This window comes from Rhinolophus hipposideros (genome assembly GCF_964194185.1).
Source record: "Rhinolophus hipposideros genome assembly, chromosome: 8".
Classification (NCBI taxonomy): Eukaryota; Metazoa; Chordata; class Mammalia; order Chiroptera; family Rhinolophidae; genus Rhinolophus; species Rhinolophus hipposideros.
In genome coordinates, this window is record NC_138054.1 from 9,031,390 (window position 1) to 9,050,829 (window position 19,440).

A 19,440-nucleotide genomic window follows, 5' to 3' on the forward strand; every position below is an offset into this window, starting at 1 on the left:
AAAGAGAAAAGAGAGATAACTATGTACAAAGAAAATTTCTAAAACGAAGCTTTCAAAATTAATGAAATACATCAAATCACAGATCCAAGAAGCTCAGAAAACCCCAAGCATGAAAATACCAACCAAAGAAACAACAACAAACACATCTAGACACATCATGTTTAATGGGTAGGTTTAATAACTATATGCGTAGTATGTTTCCATTTGTAAAAAAGAGTTTTGATTTTTTTCTCTGGAAAAATAATCATCAGAACATTTATAATAATTATTTTTGTATAAAAGGAGCTCAGGAGAGTTTTGTTTCCACTTTGTACTTCTATTTTCTTTGAATTGAAGATAAGCAAAAAAGCTATTTTCATTGACAAAAATCTGCCTACTTCTTTGAGTTGGAAAGTTTATTCCATTTACATTTATTTTCACAAAGAATGTGTTCTGATTCATTCTTCAGTTTTTATTTTGTTTTTCTTTTCTTTAACATTATGTGAATTTTTTCCATCTCAAATCGTTTGTTATATAACTAATTTACAGTTTGGGCGGCATTTGTCTTTAAAAGTTTCAAGAACTTATATAGACGTATACATATTTGTCTATCAATTCCAAGAATAAAACATCACAAAATTAAGGATTCTATTTAATGTATCTGAACCTAATGACACAATTGGTTTATTTTATTTCCTGCCACCTTCTTCAGTACTTATGTTAGAGTTTAGACATTTATTTTCAAGTTATTGTTTTATGTTATATAAATGGATATGCTGACTTTTAATATACTTTTATTCAGATTTTATTCTATGGTACTTCATTTAAATGTTCATTGCAGTCCTCAAGTGTTACTTCACTGTTTGGAGGCATCTATATTTTGATTAATTACTTGATTTACTAGAGCAGTACTTCTCAAACTTTAATGTGCATATAAATTACATGCAGATCTTGTTAAAATGCAGTTACTGATGCAGTAGTTCTGAAGAAGGGCCTGAGGTGAGATTCTGCATTCTCCACAAGGTCCCAGCTGACGTGCTGCTGCTGGACTCTGGACCACACTTTGAGTAGCAAGGGACTACTTCTCTGAGAATTCACCCCCGCCTCACCCCCTGCCTGCCCCCCCCACCCCATGAAGAGTATGTGGATTGTATATTTACGAATCCTTGAATCTCTGAAAACGTTTTTCTGTTCTTCACAGGTGAAAGACAGCCTGCCTACATAAGGAACTTTGAGCCACAAATCCTCGCCTCCAAACTCTACAGACATTGATGGCATCATTGATTTTAGCATCTATATTATTTAAAAAAGCAATTCTGAGACCGGTTTTTAATTTCCTCCCCTTTCCTTTTCTTTTGTATATAACCTTCTTTCAGGGTATTAATAGAGTTCTTCATTTTTACATAAATTTCAGAAATTTCACCAGGGTATGTTAAATGTTTATTTTGCCTAGTACCCAGTGCTTATTTTAATTGGGAGATTTCAATCTTTGGGGAGTTTTTTATGTATTTGAATATTGCTTTTCTGGGGTCTTCTTCAGAAATACCAGCTATCCACACATTGGATCTCCATTGTCTGACTATGACATCCCACATACCCGTTTTTTTCTTTTTGCATTATTTTTTACATTTATATATATTTATAAATTTATATATATTTATAAATATATAATATATATATTTTCCCTTTTCCTAGCCTGTCTTCTGTATTACTGAAATAATTTTTGGTAATGTTGATTTTGCTCTTTACTGCTTCTAATGAATTTTGAAACTCTGGTTCTGCTTCCATCTCAATGTCGTCTCATCTTACAGTTCATTTAATGTTACAGAGAGCATATTTTCTTGAATGTTATTGAGAATCAAGAGCAGATGTTGTTGGAAATTCATTGATTTTGCTGCAAATACTTTAAAAAAATATACACAAGATTTCCACAGGGATACGAAAGTCAATTTGGGGAATGTAATCAATAATGTTGTAAAGATTTTGTAGAGTATCCAATGGACACTTGTCCCATTTGGGAGACCACCTCAGGGATGATGTAGATGCCTGATCATTGCACTGTACACCTGAAGCTGAACAAATGCCAACTACAGATTTGTATATATATATATATATATGTATACACACACACACACACACACACACACACATATAGTTACAAGAAGTGGAGTACAGCATTAGCATTAGGAATAGAGACAATGAAAATGTATTAGCTGTATGCGATGTCAGAGGGGTAGTAGATGGGCGAGGGAGCTTATCACTGTGTGAGGGGTATAAATGATAAATGTCTAACTATTACATTGTTCTGTACACCTGAAACTAATATATATATATATATATATATATATATATATATATATATATATATACACTTTCTCTGACTCTTACTGGTAGAATTTCACAATAAAGAATTTTTTTGTATTAGTTGGATTCTTTCGTAGTGATTGTTGATCATGCAGTGATTCAGTCTGAGGGTAGGTAGCAGAGAGCCACAGGCTATGCTGACTAGGGGATTTGGTGTCTGTAATTTCTCCTTGATCCAGCCACTCTGCTGGCACCAGGCTTCTGGCTCGGCCTCTGACCTGGCACATGAATATCTGCCTCTTCAGCCCAGCTTTCCTACACAGTTGTTATTGCGTCAAGAAAGACTGGCCACCATCCAGGGATGCTGCTCCCACCACCACCAGCAGCCTTTTGTTCCCGGAACTGGTCCTTTCTCTGGGGCCTCCAGCCCAATTTCACCAGGCTGCTTATCTCAAGTACAACCACCTTTACACTTTGGGAAACTTCCCCTCCAGAAATGAAACCACAGTTCTTCACTTATTCCAGCAGCCTAGATCTCTGAGGCTTGTGCTGACACTGTTAATGGGGGATGCCGACAGCCCACACATCGAGCCAGACTTCACAGGACACTTTCTAGTTAACCTCAGAGCCCACCCTTTTCTCCTGAAGTCAGCAGCCCCTCAAGCCCAGAGACTCCATGAGGGCTAAGATTTCACCTATTTACTTCCCAGGAGACCATGCCTTCGGGGATGGGTTTATTTCTGCCATTTTGATGATTTGCTTTCTTAGCGTTCTGTGTAAATGGATGCTTTTCTCAATTTTATATTTCTTAGATTATTTATTTAGGAATTGGTTGGGGATTAGTGTTTAGAAATAAACTGCATGCAAAAGCCAAGCCTCTTTGTCTGAAAGTCCCTGTCTCAGTCCATCCAGGCTACTGTGACAGAATACCATAGACCGAGTGGCTTAAACAACAAAAATTTATTTCTCACAGTTCTGGATGCTAGGAACTCCAAGATCAAGGTGCTGGCATATCCAGTTTCCGGTGAGCGCCTGCTTCCCGGTTCCCAGACGGCAGTCTTCTCACTGTGTCCTCACATGGCAGAAGGGGCTAAGAAGCTGTCTCGCGTCTCTTGGATAAGGGCACTAATCCCATTCGTGAGGGAACCACCCTCATGACACAATCGTCTTCCATAGGCACATCTCCTAATACAATCACATTGGGGGGTAGAATTTCAACAAATGAAATTTTGGAGGATACGAATATTTAGTCTGTAGTAGTTCCAGAACACTTTTTAAAATGAAATTATAATTATCTTAGGTGTAGTGATTAAAGCAGGATTTTCTCCCTCTTCCTTTGCTTTTAAACAACGTGGCCTTTCTTACATAGTATATTTTAAACTTGAAAAATTAGAACTGGCATTCTCTCTTTGCATTGTAGATTAAATAGACTTTAAATTAAACATTGCCTTCATAATGAAAGAGAATCTAGTTATGAATTTGCTTTGACTTGAAAAGTGAAAGTTAATGCTCTGACCTTCCAATGAAAGACTCTTGAGCCCCTATTTTACTTTATAAGCAGCTGATTTAGTAATATTGTAACACTTATTACGTGCACACCAATTCAGAGTGGATTAGCAGCCATCTGTGAAAAAAAAAACACAACAAAACTCAGCACTGGTATATTTGTGTCTAAAGAAACATCAGTTTAGTCCTCCTAATTTCCAAAAAATGATTCTTCACTTAACATATCTATTTTAATGAGCATATTAAAATTTCCTATGTTTGAGTCAAATTTTCTGGTATCTAAGGCAATAAAATTAATTTTAAAGTTGTTTATAAACAGAGACTCTTATGGAAAACTTTGAGAAATGTTTTTTAAAAAGCACACATGTACATTTCACCTACTCTCTTTTTAAATTTTTAGTAAATTATATCTCCATAGAAATAAATATGTCATTTTAAAAAATTTTAGTCCAAATTTAATTTCTTCTGGAGATGTTATTATCTTCTATTTTTTCCTCTTTTTGAAATCTATGTGTGTAAAGAAGATCAAAGTTTAAAACACTTTAATAACTGATTGCATTAAGGCAACAAAATCAGGCCTTCAGCCTTCATGCTTTCAAATAATGGAAGAACTGTGAAGGCATGTACTTTTTGACCAACATTAAAAATTAGGTCTTGAATGTCTAGTATTTAGCCAATTATGCCTTCTTGCTCAGTGTTTTACTAAACATGGAGGAATCAACGGTCTCACACATGTGGGTCAGACAAAATATAAAATAAACCAAATGCATTTAATGATGGGCAAACCCCAGTGATGTAACTAACTTTTCTGCTCCATTAAAAATCTCTGCATTTTTCATAATCATAGCAGTGTTATTCCTGTTGTTCTAGCCACGTCCCAAGAAACGCAGTGGCACCCTCCCTTTCCTATCAAAGGAAGAAACCTGGGGCATTCTTAGCTGTGTAGTGTTGCTACGTGCAGTCAGGCAGTGGTAACTGCTTACATCTGTGTCACTGAGGCTTAAGGAGTCTGGAATTTCTGAGTTATGTGGCTGTCTGTGCCAAAGACTTCCTGGCAAAGTGTTTTGTCTGCAAAACAGACACAATAATGAGGACCGCAAATAGATTTTAAGAAATGCCCTACACCCTGGAAACTTCTTCTGGAAGAAGTGAAGAAAGAAATCCACTTTTCCTAGAAAAAAAGGTGCCCACAGCAGACCTAACTTTGTCCCTTGTATAAGACAATAAGAACTCTTTTTCAAATGCAAAAATGAGCTAGGGATGGAATTTTCCACTAGAGATCTAAAGCCAAGTCCAAAGGGTCCCATCTTTGAGGTTCTTGAGAGGTCCTTCCTAGTTACACCACTCCAATCCCATCCAATCAGGACAGCAAGCACGCCTGGGGTTAGCTGGTGGGAGAGGCAGACTCAGAGGGTGCTATCTGTTATCTATGAGCTGAACTGTGTCTCCCCAAAACTCATATGTTGTAGTCCTAACCCCCAGTACCTCAGAATGTGACTAAGTTAATAAGAACTTTAAATTGGTAATTAGGTTAAAATGAGGTCTAATCAAACAAGACTGGTGCCCTTATAAGAAGATGAGATTAGGACACAGACACACATAGAGGAAAGACCATGTAAAAACATAGGGAGAAGGCGGCTGCCTGCAAGCCCCGGAGAGAGGCCTCAGAAGGAACCAATCCTGTCAGCACCTTGATTTAGGACTTCAAACATCAGAACTGTCAGAATATACATTTCTGTTGTGTGAGCCCTCCAGCCTGTGGTAGCTCTAGCAAAGTAACACACAATCCAAGTCTTCCACTCACTTGGCGAGACTGAGCCTCAGAATATCCTTCCATTTGGGAAGGAGGTGTGCGTCCCAGAAATAGATGACTGCTGATGAGAGAGCTCTGCGGTCCTTACACAGCTCATTGAAGGAGGATCTCTGCTCTGCCATCATGCTGCACTTCCTTTTCTTATTTTCCTCTCTGTACTTTTTAACATAGCAAAAGATGACCAGACCGATGAGCAAGACACCAAGTAAAGTTACCGAGAAAGCTCCAGGGGACACCATGCAGCCCCACACTGCTCACAACCCATGCCATCTGTGGCTGCACGGGTGTGTGTCTGGGGTTCTCAGGAGGGGCACTTCTTACAGAAAGTATGGCTCAAGGCATTGCTGGGAAGCACGAGGTAGGCATTTTCTGTGAGTTAGGCAGTTTTGGCCATTTGTGGAATAAAGGAAGTGAACCTTTCTTTGGTTCACATTTCAATTCACATCCAGTCATTTATAATCCTCTTCCATCCATCAACATAACATTTTGTCCGCGGAAGTTTATTTCCAACCCCAGGAACCCTTTTCACTTTGCACTGCTGGCTGACAATATCCCATCATTGTATATTTGCTCCATTTATGTGTTGATGTTTCTCCAGATTTGGGATCACTAGTTGATAAAGGTACTCAACCTTTCGGATCTCAATAGCTGGATGGTAGATGTCTCCAAAATATGAAATAATCACATGGTCCCATTGGTTATCATCTGGTGATATAAGTGGCTCCCCATCTTGTGGTCTAGGGGTGAATTAGCAGGGCAGATAGGTGGTTTCCCGCTGGGCTGTTCAGGAGCATGTTTCCCAAACTTGCAGTGGAACCCAGGCTTCCACGCATGAGCAAGGCCCGTGTCAGGGCCTCCATGTAATGGTCTCAGTCACTGTGCCCAGGCCTGAGCTCTCGGCGCCTTCTAAGCTCCTGAATCTTGCTCGTGACTCACTCACTGCTCCCACTCCTCTTACATTTGTGATATTTAAAAAAGGCAAACTAATTAATGTGTGCCTTGAGGATTTACAAAGCTCACAGTAAAATATGTTTTGTTTTCACAGCTGTGCTCACACGCTCAGATGATGCCATTTCAAGGGAGATAGCATGATGTCATGTTGGTGACAGCACAATTGTCATCCTGCTGAAAAAAAGAGTATTGTGATCTCAATGGAAAAGAAAAGTGAGGCTTTCATCTGTAAGCTCAGATCCCATTTACTGCAATAATCTCCACCTTTGAGCAGGGCTGGGAGTGGAAATTACTACAAGCTGCTGAATACAGATGACATCATCTTGCCACCCACAAATCTTATGAGTTTGACAGCCCAGAAGATGGCATACGCTGGGAGGAATACAACGCCAAGTAAGTAGAAAAGTTTTGTGTGTTTGAGAGAAAATATTTTCATAAAAACTATTCTCCATTTTCATTTTTGGTTTGGCAACTGCCACTACAATGAAATTATGACCATAACAACAAGCCATTACCTTTCCCAAGAGCCATGATCAACAGCTCCCTCTGCGTAGAAATGTGTACATTTTAGAGCCCTTTCCCATTAGAGCTTTCACAGCTTGGGGCTCTGGAGGCTGAGATTTCAATGACTACATATGCTATTAGTCCTTCTGCAACTTTCCCTGCTATGATGCTCATCACTGAGACTTTCTGGTCCGTCCACCAGAGCTCGTACATGCCACAGAGGTGCTGAAGTGGTCACAGGTCAAAAAGAGAGTGTTTCCTCCTTGCTCATCCTGCAGCTACTCTGATGTGTTTGATGGAATGCTGGGCATTAGTCTTTGATTAAATTCTCTTCCATTAAAGGACACACCTTCATTACACGACCTAGAGCTGCTTCTATCTGCAGCTCTAGTGTCACTGTCATTTTGGATATGCTATTATATTCATATTAGGGAACTATATACGCTGGTAATCATCAAAGTGGAAAGAAAAGGGGGCAATTTCAAAGGAATAAATGGCACCAAAACCATAAGGTACCCTTGACATAAATGAGGCTTTGGGGGGGAAAAAAATCCCTGTCTCTCATTTACTCACTCTCAGGGCTTGGTCTTGTACATTGAGGATTTAGTGGAAAAGCTGGTTTAAATTTTGTTTTGGTCATGTTTTAACCATCATTTTCTTCACTATCCACTACTCGTTGGAGGGCTTTACAATCAATGTGTTTCAATACCAACCACCAAAAAGTGAGGCTTTAACATCGCTCTTTCAGGACAACTGTAATTCCTTAAGTCCAGATCTGGGTGAGACAGCGCTCTGCAACAGTGCCACCTCTGGTTAGGAAGACTCTTGACTATACTTTTCATAATAATTTTAAAGGACTGGGTTGCCATTTCCCAGTGTTTATCCTTTCAGTGTGTCTCATAACCCTGGGGAACATTTTGGGAAAGCTGATTCCATAGGGCCCTTTAGGTCTCACAGAAAGGATGTCAACAACACAAAGTATTACTTGGACAGAAAAAGGAATGAAAATATCAGCACTTTAGTCAGTCTTCTTTCTCACCCTCCCCCAAATAACCTCCCACAGGGATCCTGGGCTCTTATTCATCTCTGTTCTCTGATTCTAATCCTGTTACAGCATTGATTTCAATGAAATTTGTGTTAAATTTAAGTGAAAGTGCATTTCCCACTATAATGCCAATTCCTTAGAGGCAGCAATCACCTCTTGTTAATCTTGATAGTCCCTTCAATGTACCGATTCAGTAAACATTTGTTGTATTGAATTATGCCCTCAAAAAAGTTACCAGATCTGAGGCACTTGGGGTTATACTGACAAAAATCTCTAGAAAAAGCCACTAGAGTATTTTTTAAAAATTTTTATTGGGGAACAGTGTGTTTTTCCAGGACCCATCAGCTCCATGTCAAGTCATTGTTTTCAATCTAGTTTTGGAGGGCGCAGCTCCCTGGCCTATGTGGGAATCAAACCTGCGACCTTGGTGTTAGGAGCACAGCTCTCTAACCACTGAGCCAACTGGCTGCCCCGAGTATTTGTTTTATTCATGAATTTAATATGCAAATTCAGTACACCATTCCTATATGAAACCTCTGGGGTTAAGATATATCAGAATTTTTCAGATTTTCAAAACTAAAAATGGTTCTTGCATCATGTTGCACATTATCAGTGTGTATATTGACACAAAAGTAAAGGGAATCAATAAGGACTAGCCTAACACTAGTTCAGGTCATGGTTTACCATCAAATAAATTTGGTGAACACTTATGTAAAACACTCTTTGTTTTCAGTTCTTTAAATTTTAGAACAATGAAGGATTCCGGACAATGTTCAAAAGGAAAAATACTTCTTTTACATTATATTTCTATAACTAATAAAATACTCCTTTCATAAACACTAGTTTATTTCTGTACTCTTTCAGTTTTAAAATGTTACAAGTAACCTATTAATGCAAGCTCATTACTTAAAATTCCAACAATAGAGATAAAGCAAAAGCCCTCTTAAATGTCTTCCCTTCTCATGTCGGTTTTCCTTTCACAGGACTCCCTGGCCTTCTGGAAACTCCACAGGTACACAGCAGAGTACAGAGCAACACCGTATCTTTAAAGTCCTCTGGCAAGGTGTCCTCACCTCCATCTTCTCCTTTGACCCTTCCTTACCACACCCTTAGAGGTATATAAGGAAAATTATACCGTATCCCATGTGTAGAGATGAGAAACATCAGAGTTAATTTAAGAACATTAAGATTTTTGTTGCTTGTGATAGAGAGCCAACAAGTGGAAAAGATGAGAATGAAAACCAAATGTTCTGACCATCAACGTTCTTTGTGTTTTCTGCCATCACCACAGTTTCCATCACTGTGTGGATTCCTAACACCGTGTCCGGGGTCAGGGGTCATGGGTGGGTAGATGTGCCTTTATCTAAAAGTGGGTCTCCTTGGAACGAGGTAGGCTATCTCCCAGGTTGTTGAGGACCACCCTCCATTCCCCCACACCGATCCGTTTAGCCTGGGAGCTTCACAAATTCCTGGGAATTGTGTGGCGCATCACAACATAGACTTACCAGATTGCAGAAATGTCCCTCCTATCTCTACAGCATTTCCTTAACTTACCATTTCATTTGCTCTAAAATTACTGCTTTTTTAAATAAATGTGTGCAATTCACCATTTTTAGTCCTCTAAAATCACGTTTCCCATGATCATATTTGTATCATAATTTTCAACAAAGAGTACAAATAACTTCATGTATTGTCTATTTGTTTGTCTGTAAGAAGAAGGAATGGATTTTCTTCTTCTCCTTCATGGACGGCTTCTATAGCTTAGTCTGTGCCTTCCCATTCTAGAAACACATCTGTTCAGCAATGGAGAAAGCCTTTCTCATTCAAAGGAGATTTCCAGAGAGATTCTGAATAAAAATTTTTAAGCATAACATCCTGGAGGCAAGTAGAGAAGGTTCTCATGGACAAAGGGTTACCAATGAGAGATGAGAGTTTATTTTCCTAATCTGGTATCAAATGCAGTCTGTTAAATGGCTATTAGTGCTTATTAACTAGATCAACTATCAGTGGCTGCTCTAAATAGGCCACATTATTTGGCATGAGTTCTTAAGGAACTTGTCCTAACAACAGGAAAACAACGGAGAGTAGAGTTAGTCATAGTGCTCATAAGAAATTATTTCACATTTTAGAATAAATGAAATGGTATAGAGCATTTGAATTAGATATTTGCCATAAATAAGAGTAATCACTTGCCATTGTTTTTTTTCTCCCCAGAATGTATAATCACTTTGCTATACAACAGGAATAAATTTTTAAAAATCTTTAGTTCCTCATTGAAATATGTTAACTTTTTCTTGGGGAAAAGGGGGACAGGTAGTTTAGTTTCTTCATTTGTAATTTTAGAGGAAGACCTTCTGTTTATCTAATTCAGTGCGTTTTAGAAAAAAATGTTATAATTATGTTATTTGATCTATTATTAAAATGAAAATGGCACATTGAATTGTTATTTAAAAAATATCTCCCCCTTTCAACTATAATTTAAAAATGAATTTAAAAAGTCTCCTCAAATGTCATTAGTCCTTTGCTTAAATCATATCTTCAAATAATTGAAATTAGCTAGGTGGAATGAGTTTTACTTTCTCTCATCTCTAATCATTCTTAGTGCTAATCAGTGCAAACAAAGATTTCAATGGTGGAGGGTAGGAAGAATGGAGGTCTAAAGAAGTAAATGAAGGCCTGAGTCAGAGCACTGGCAGGGGCTTGAGAGAGAGGCGCCACATTTGGGAAACTGTCAGTATCATCAACACAGTTCGTCACTAGGAGGGAGTGGGGCTGAGGGAGAGGGAGAAGTTAAGCAGGATTCTGAAGTTTTTAGATTGGAAACCACTTTGAGAGAACACTTGGCTTTACTCTGGGATGTGGGAAACAGAGAGAAGGAAAAAGAGCAAGAGGAAAGAGAAGCTGTCTGTGAGGCCTGACTGAGAGAGGGAGAGAGGGCTCTGTGACTCGGGGAGTCACCAGTACTCCACAGCAGAGAGCTCTGTGAACCCTCTTACCCAGTGAGCTCCGGCTCACCCATCCAACCTCCTCACTACTGCTCATCGCTGCTTCTTTTTTCTCCAGGTTATGGACCCATTACCTTACTTGGGCCCTTCAGCCTCTTTGGCTTGATTTTCCTGGTTGCATGCTTCCTCTAACCAAACTCCCACCATTGAGTCTTGCTCACTGCCAATCCTTCCAATTTAAATACAAACTGTGTTGCATCAGTCTTGCTAAAACCTGAACAAGGCTTCCTGGCACTTTGCCAGGATAAAATCCCAATTCCTAATCTCCAGCCTCCGCTTTAGTCATCTCTTATCACTCCCAGCCTCACACCCTTACTCCCAAGAAACCGAAGTGCTGGCAGATGCTCTCTCTCTCTCCAGTCTCTGCCCAGCCTGGGTGCTGTGGCTACAATCCCTCTTTTTGCATGGCTAGCTCCTTCAGTGAGACTCAGAGGTTGACTCCCTCCACGCACATTCCTTGATTTTCTGCCCTTCCTAGTCAAGCAGAAATGTCTCTGTTCTCTCATTCTACCTCTCACACTTCTCAGAGAGTGTTCACCAATTGTTAGCTGTTGATTGTCTATCTCCCTCCCTACACAGAGATGTCATAGTTTGTATTTTCTTCATTTCACAATTCTGGCACCCTTCATAGAGATTTGTGAATTAATGACAAAGGTGGCATTTCTTCCCTTTCAAAGGAGAAAAGGGCTTTTGCTTGGTGGAAACGCTATGTCTAGTTTACTTCTCCTTTTCCTTGTGAGAAGCAGCACTGAGGGGCAGGCAGGACACCCACCCCACCTCCTGTGCCTGTGGAATGTCTCATGGGAGAACGAGCAGCTTTCACATGAAAGTGCTACAAACAAGAGATACACTTAAGGGAGAACCAGATTCCAGGAAACTGGTCACCCGCCTCCATTTTTAAGTTCTTATCTTTCAATTACCCAAATGTTTCTGGGAAGTCCTAGTTGTAATATAGCCAAGTTTGGGCATCTTTTACGGAGTGACTCTGAAAGGAAAATCCATCAGAGAAGGAAGAACTGTCATGAAGAAGCATTTTGCAACACCACTGGGTATATTCAAAGGCATATAATTTCTCACAATCCAGCCACACAATGGGAACTTGTGGGGGAAATGAAAGAACTGAAGGAAAGGCAAGACACACACACACACACACACACACACACACACACACAGAGCCAAAATAATCAGAGGGCATCATTAAGAATTTGGAAATTCTATATTAAGCATTTCCATGTATCATGAAAACTGTTAGTAAGATGTTTTAAAGAATGAAAGCATCCATAAATAACGAAAGCCACTTTTTAAGTGCCATTTTATAGTTCAATGCTAATAGCCCTTGAAAAGGGCATAATGAAGACTTTTTTTTAAAGTTATAATCATTTCTAACAGATTACAATTATTTGTAAGAAGGTGGCAAATAATAAGTGTTTGATACATGAGCAATAAATGTTCTTGTAGAATATATAAGAGTCAGGTTTTTTTAAAAAGTTCCCAATTTTAAGAATAATTTTATATATGTATATGTACATATATATGTGTGTATTACACACGCATACGTGTATGTACATATATGTCATAAATGACAAGTTTAAGACCATTGAATCCAGTAAAAGATATTGCTAAATACTAAATACAGTCATTTAACCTATATTACATTTTGATAGGTTTCATATTAACCAAGTCATATCTCATTTTGTGGAACACAGCTCTTTTTTTGAAAGTTAGTGAGAAAATTAGTTTATGCTTATTTTACCATCATTAACTTTACTTGTAAAATTGAAGGTATATTTTAACACATGATACAATGCAAGCAATAAAAATCATAATGAAGGAGTAGGCAAATTTGAAAAAGTCTTACTTTTAATGGAAAACTTACTTGAAAAGCAACATCAATATTTATAACTCAATTTATAATACTGAGACTTAAAATATTATACTGGGAATTATATTCCCCTGGGCCTCACTAACTCTACAGAAACCACAAACGTGTCTTTCTTTAAATTAAATTCGTGATTTTATTTCTACCTCAAGGTGAAAAATTCATTTTTTTAAACCACACACTTGTCAAATGACATTTATTGAAGGTACCATTGATGGCACAAGAAGTTTTTTTTTAGCCTTATAAATGCTTTTACCTAAGAAACTACTCTGGACTGACTCTGCTTCTTTGAAATGTGTAGGTAGAGTATGAACTCAGGAAACCCATTATAAATGACTTGTAAGTAATATAATGTGGAACAAAATAGAACTCTCAACTAGCACCCACAGCAGACCAAAGTAAATATGTGACTATTTCCCCACCTTCTAAACTAACAAAGGAAATATGTTTGAATATTTCAAAGTGGTGATATGCCCACTGGTATGTCGGTGATGTTTAACTATTTTTTTAAAGTTGGATTTTGCAAAGAAGAAACTACTGTTACCAGTCATTTACCAGTTAATTCCTTTTTGTAGAACTCACACACGAGTCTAATTGTTTATTTGGTGTGTAGGGGTGGGGTGTGGGGTAAACACACATAATTAGGGTTTTGTTTTGTTGTTTTAACTTATATGCAAAAAAATATTTTTTTAAAGTTTCCAATTACATTACACCATTTCCTCTAAGGGACAAAATGAAGTCACAGATACAGTACCAAATGATACCAGAGAAAAAGTTTCAGCATAAAATTCAAACCAATGAGGGTACTGGAAAGCATGTGAGGTTGGGGAGAGGTTTGGGGTCAAATTTGCCTTGACCACTATTTTTTTTTTTTTTTTTTTTGTCTCCCTAGAAGGAATTGTCACAGTTCTCCAAAATTCACCCAAGACTAGTATTTTCTTTGGTCTTAAATGATGAATAGACTCTCCTTTTGCGTTAAGGGTATATTAGAGTTGACCTCCTAATGTCCCCTTTTTGACATGCACATACCTGTGATCTTTGTATTTTATCAATTGTTGCAGGACACTGTCAAAGACATATAGAGACCCTAAGCAATCTCTTTGGTGGCAATGCTAAGAGCTTTTAGATCCTTCTGGGGAATTTTCCAGTGCTGATGGTAGATGCTGTACATCCCCAAATCTGCAGAGACTAGAAGGGTGTAAGATCCTCAGACAGAATTTCCAGGTTCAAATATGTCCACATTGCTAAGCTAGACTTACCTCTCCTTCTAATCTTTTTTGCTGTTTCCTCAGCCACATGTCCTAGAACTTGGACATTATAGTGATAGGAGGGGGCTATAAAAAGTAGCTGCAGTGTAAGTTTTAATCTATAAAAACCTCATTTGGGCATTTAAACTTACACAAACTTACTTGAATTCATTTCTTTCAGCTGAAAGGCAATTGCATCGCCTCTCTCAGTGTTGTAAGTAGGTACCCTGAGCCCAATAAAGTGTCCCAAGATTTTGTAAGTCAAACCTACAGCTGTTGAAGGGACAGCCCAAGAGGAGTAACACAGTTCTCTCCATGTCTTAGATGAATGATTGTTTACACTATGGAAAAATATCAGATCATCACTAAGTCCATAATGTTCTGGAAATATAAATATTGAATGCAAAAAGAATATTCTCTTTGCAATATCAATTAAAAATTGTTCAGGCACTAATTTTCAGAACCATTTTTAAGAATTCATCCTAAGGAAATAATCTTGGAGGTTACAAAATATTTTCTTGCTTGTGGGTTTTGTTTGCTGTTATAAATAATACATGTTCATCACTAGTATTTATTACAATAGCAAAAAAGTTAAACTTTTGGATTAAATACATCTATGGTTAAAACACCATGCAGCCACTTAAAATACCTTAATAGAATATTTAGTGAAAAGGAAAGTATCACATAATATATTAAATTAAAAACTGCCACAGAGAAAATCGGAGAAAAATGGCGGCGTGAGGTGAGCCTCTGTAACGCTCCCCTGGAAGTTACAACGAATGGGACAACAATAACTCCACAAAGGACTCCTTGCACAGCAGACAGGGAAGACGAAGAGGCCGACTACTGAATTCACCTCCAGGTGGGTGAATCGCGCGAGCGGGGGAGGAGGGAGAGGAGAAGTGCGGAGACGGAGCCGCGCGGGCGCAGGACACAGACCTAGCTCAGTGCTCTGCTCGGAGCCCGCTGCTCCCGGGAACTACCGCCGCTGCGGGAGAGGGAAGGACTCGGACTGCTAGGGCTCCGCTTACGGCCCACAGGGCTGAGGGGGCAGCATACAAAACCGCTGAACCCAACGCTCGCTCACGGCAGACCTCGGAGCAAAGACTGAGGGAAGAGGGCTGAAATCGGTGGTTTAAGCCCTCACTGCCGAGCGGAGAACGGAAGCCTTAGGCACAGAGACTAGCCGCCCCCTCCCTACCCTCCCAGAGCTCGCCCCGCCCCCACCTGCCCGGTGCTAGAAGCGATAAAGTAGCAGTGTCGGATCAAAGGACAGAATATTTGCTGCTCTGAGAACTGTGGACCGCAGACACAGATTCGCAGCTCAACTAGTTCCGGCAAAGGGGAGGGAGCTGTGGAAGCAGGACTGGCTGTGGTGGTGGTCGCCGCCATTGCTCTGGGCCACCTCTCACAACTCACCCCGCCCCTGGCCCCACCTATCTGGGCGGATCCCTGCAGGAGTAAACAGAACTACTGAAACATATGGTCTCTGAATCTGATGCAGAAAGAGCTTTGGAACTCCAAAAGCTCTTCGCATACCTATCAACCTGTTGCAGAAGACACTCCTGTAGATGTCTAGGAAGAGAAATAGTAAATCAGTGATTGCCATGAATAACCAAGGCAACAAGATAGCTCAGAAAGAAAGTGAAAAGTCTCCAGAAAAGGAACTTAGAGATATGGACCTTTGTGATTTAAATGACAGAGAATTCAAGATCGCAATTCTGAAAAAACTGAACGAGATGCAAGAAAACACAGAAAGGCAGTTTAATGAACTCAGAAACACAATCAAAGAACACCATGAGCATTTTACAAAAGAGATTGAAATCTTGAAAAAGAACCAAATAGAATTTCTGGAGATTAAGAACTCAATAGAAGAAATTAACAATAAAATATCCAGCTTAGGTAGTAGAGTCGACCAGATGGAGGAAAGAATCAGTGACATCGAAGATAGGAACCTGGAATTTACACAGAGGGAAGAAGAAAGAGACTTGAGACTTAAAAGAAATGAAAGAACTCTACAAGAACTTTCTGACTCCATCAGAAAGAGCAATATAAGAATAATGGGCATACCAGAAGGAGAAGAAAGAGGGAAGGGAACAGAGAATATATTCAAACAAATCGTCGATGAGAACTTCCCAAACTTGTGGACAGAACTGGATCCTCGAATCCAAGAAGCAAATAGAACACCTAATTACCTCAATCCCAACAGGCCTTCACCAAGGCACATTGTATTGAAGCTGTCTAAAATCAATGACAAAGAAAGAATCCTCAAGGCAGCCAGGGAAAAGAAGACGGTAACTTACAAAGGAAAGGCCATTAGATTATCATCAGATTTTTCAGCAGAAACTCTACAAGCTAGGAGGGAATGGAACCAAATATTCAAACTATTGAAAGAGAGAAATCATGAGCCAAGAATAATATATCCAGCAAAGATCTCCTTTAGATATGAAGGAGGAATAAAGACCTTTCCAGACATCCAGAAGCTGAGGGAATTTTCTAATACACGACCTGCACTACAAGAAATACTAAAGGAGGCTATTAGACCACCATCAACAGGGACAACTTGTGGCAACCGAAACATAAAAAGGGGGAGCATAAAGGCCTGAACTGGAATATGGGAATAGAGAAAGTAAGCGTACTGAAGAAACTGGAATACTCTAAATATCAATCTTTCTTTTACATAAACTCAAGGGTAACCACTCAAAAAACATCCAAATCTGAAATATATACTGTAATAAAAGAAGAAACAGAGGGAAACATCATAGAATACCACCACACAGAAATAACAGACAACAACAAAAAGGCAAAGAAACAATGGAGACACAGCCTTACCAGAAAACTAAAGACAGAATGACAGGAAATCCTCACATATCAATAATCACCCTAAATGTAAATGGACTGAACTCACCAATAAAGAGACACAGAGTAGCAGATTGGATCAAAAAACTAAACCCAACCATATGCTGCCTACAAGAGACACATCTCAGCTACAAGGACAAGCATAGACTCAAAGTGAAAGGGTGGAAATTGACACTCCAAGCAAATGGTACCCAGAGAAAATCAGGTGTTGCCATAATGATTTCCGATGAAACAGACTTCAGGGTGAAAAAGATAACAAGAGACAAAGATGGACATTTCATAATGGTAAAGGGGACTATACAACAAGAAGACATAACAGTCATCAATATTTATGCCCCCAATCAGGGAGCACCGAAATATACCAAGCAACTACTAACAGAACTAAAGGGAGAAATTGACCAAAACACAATTATACTAGGGGACTTAAATACATCATTGACAGCTATGGATAGATCATCCAAACAGAAGATAAATAATGAAATCGCAGCCCTAAATGACACATTAGATGAATTGGACATAATTGACATATATAGAGCACTTCATCCTAAAACATCAGACTATACATTCTTTTCTAGTGTACATGGAACATTCTCAAGGATAGACCATATATTGGGACACAAAATCAGCCTCAGCAAATTTAAGAAGATTGAAATCATACCAAGCATATTCTCTGATCACAAAGCTTTGAAATTGGATATCAACTACAAAAAGAAAGCAGGAAAAAACACAAATACATGGAGATTAAACAACATACTTTTAAAGAACGACTGGGTCAAAGAAGAAATTAGAGGAGAGCTCAAAAGATACATAGAAACAAATGACAATGAAAATACATCCTACCAAAATTTTTGGGATGCTGCGAAAGCAGTTTTAAGAGGGAAATTTATATCATTACAGGCCTATCTCAAGAAACAAGAAAAATCCCAAATAAATAACCTCATATTACACCTTAAAAAACTAGAAAAAGAAGAACAAGCGAAACCCAAGGTCAGCAGAAGAAAGGAAATAACAAAAATCAGAGCAGAACTAAATGAAATAGAGAACAAAAAGACAATAGAAAAAATTAATGTGACAAAAAGCTGGTTCTTTGAAAAGATTAACAAAATCGACAAACCCTTGGCTAGACTCACTAAGATAAAAAGAGAGAAGACACTAATTAACAAAATCAGAAATGAAAAAGGGGAAGTTATCACGGACACCACAGAAATACAAAAGATTATCCAAGAATACTATGAAGGACTATATGCCACCAAATTTAATAACTTAGAAGAAATGGACAAGTTCTTAGAAACATATAGCCTTCCAAGGCTGAATCATGAAGAACTGGAAAATCTTAACAGGCCGATCACCAGTAACGAAATTGAATCAGTCATCAAAAACCTTCCCAAAAGCAAAAGTCCTGGACCAGATGGCTTCACCAGTGAATTCTACCAAACCTTCAAAGAGGATCTAATACCAATCCTGCTCAAACTCTTCCAAAAAATTGAAGAACAGTCAGTACTCCCTAACTCATTTTATGAGGCCAACATTACCCTGATACCAAAACCTGGTAAGGACAACACAAAAAAAGAAAACTACAGACCTATATCTCTGATGAATACAGATGCTAAAATCCTAAACAAAATTCTAGCAAATCGAATACAACAATGCATTAAAAAGATTATTCATCACGACCAAGTGGGGTTCATCCCCGGGGCACAAGGATGGTTCAACATTCGCAAATCCATCAATGTGATACATCACATAAACAAAATAAAGGACAAAAATCATATGATTCTATCAATTGATGCAGAAAAAGCATTTGATAAGATACAACATCCATTTATGATTAAAACACTTACTAAAATTGGTATAGAAGGAAAATACCTCAACATAATAAAGGCCATATACGACAAGCCCTCAGCTAATCTCATAATTAATGGTGAAAAGCTGAAGCCCTTTGCTCTATGTTCAGGAACACGACAAGGTTGTCCCCTATCACCTCTGCTTTTCAACATAGTGTTGGAAGTCCTCGCCAGAGCTATCAGGCAAGAGAAAGAAATAAAAGGCATCCAAATTGGGAATGAAGAAGTTAAATTGTCACTCTTTGCAGATGACATGATGCTATATATAGAAAACCCTAAAGACTCCACCAAAAAGCTATTAGAAACAATCAATGAATACAGTAAAGTTGCTGGCTACAAAATCAACGTACAAAAGTCCATTGCTTTCCTATATACCAACAATGAAATCTCAGAAAAAGAGATAGAAAAAACAATTCCTTTTGCAATTGCAGCAAAAAGAATAAAATACCTAGGAATAAACTTAACCAAGGATGTGAATGATTTATATGCTGAAAACTATAAGAC

General features: G+C 38.6%; 1 protein-coding gene across 2 annotated transcripts in view; it reads right to left on the minus strand.

The window, feature by feature from the left end:
• Positions 1–3,225: 3,225 nt before the first annotated feature.
• BLOC1S5 (biogenesis of lysosomal organelles complex 1 subunit 5) overlaps positions 3,226–19,440 on the minus strand; it is a 123,889-nt gene continuing 107,674 nt past the window's right edge. Inside the window, exons 6-7 of one of the 2 annotated variants that reach the window (XR_013993782.1) lie at positions 3,800–3,907; positions 3,226–3,468 (exon numbers count right to left, since the gene is read on the minus strand). The gene's annotated coding sequence lies outside the window, so the exon portion shown is untranslated. Of the gene's footprint in view, positions 3,908–19,440 lie in introns of both variants that reach the window. The other variant, XR_013993783.1, reaches the window with a different exon arrangement.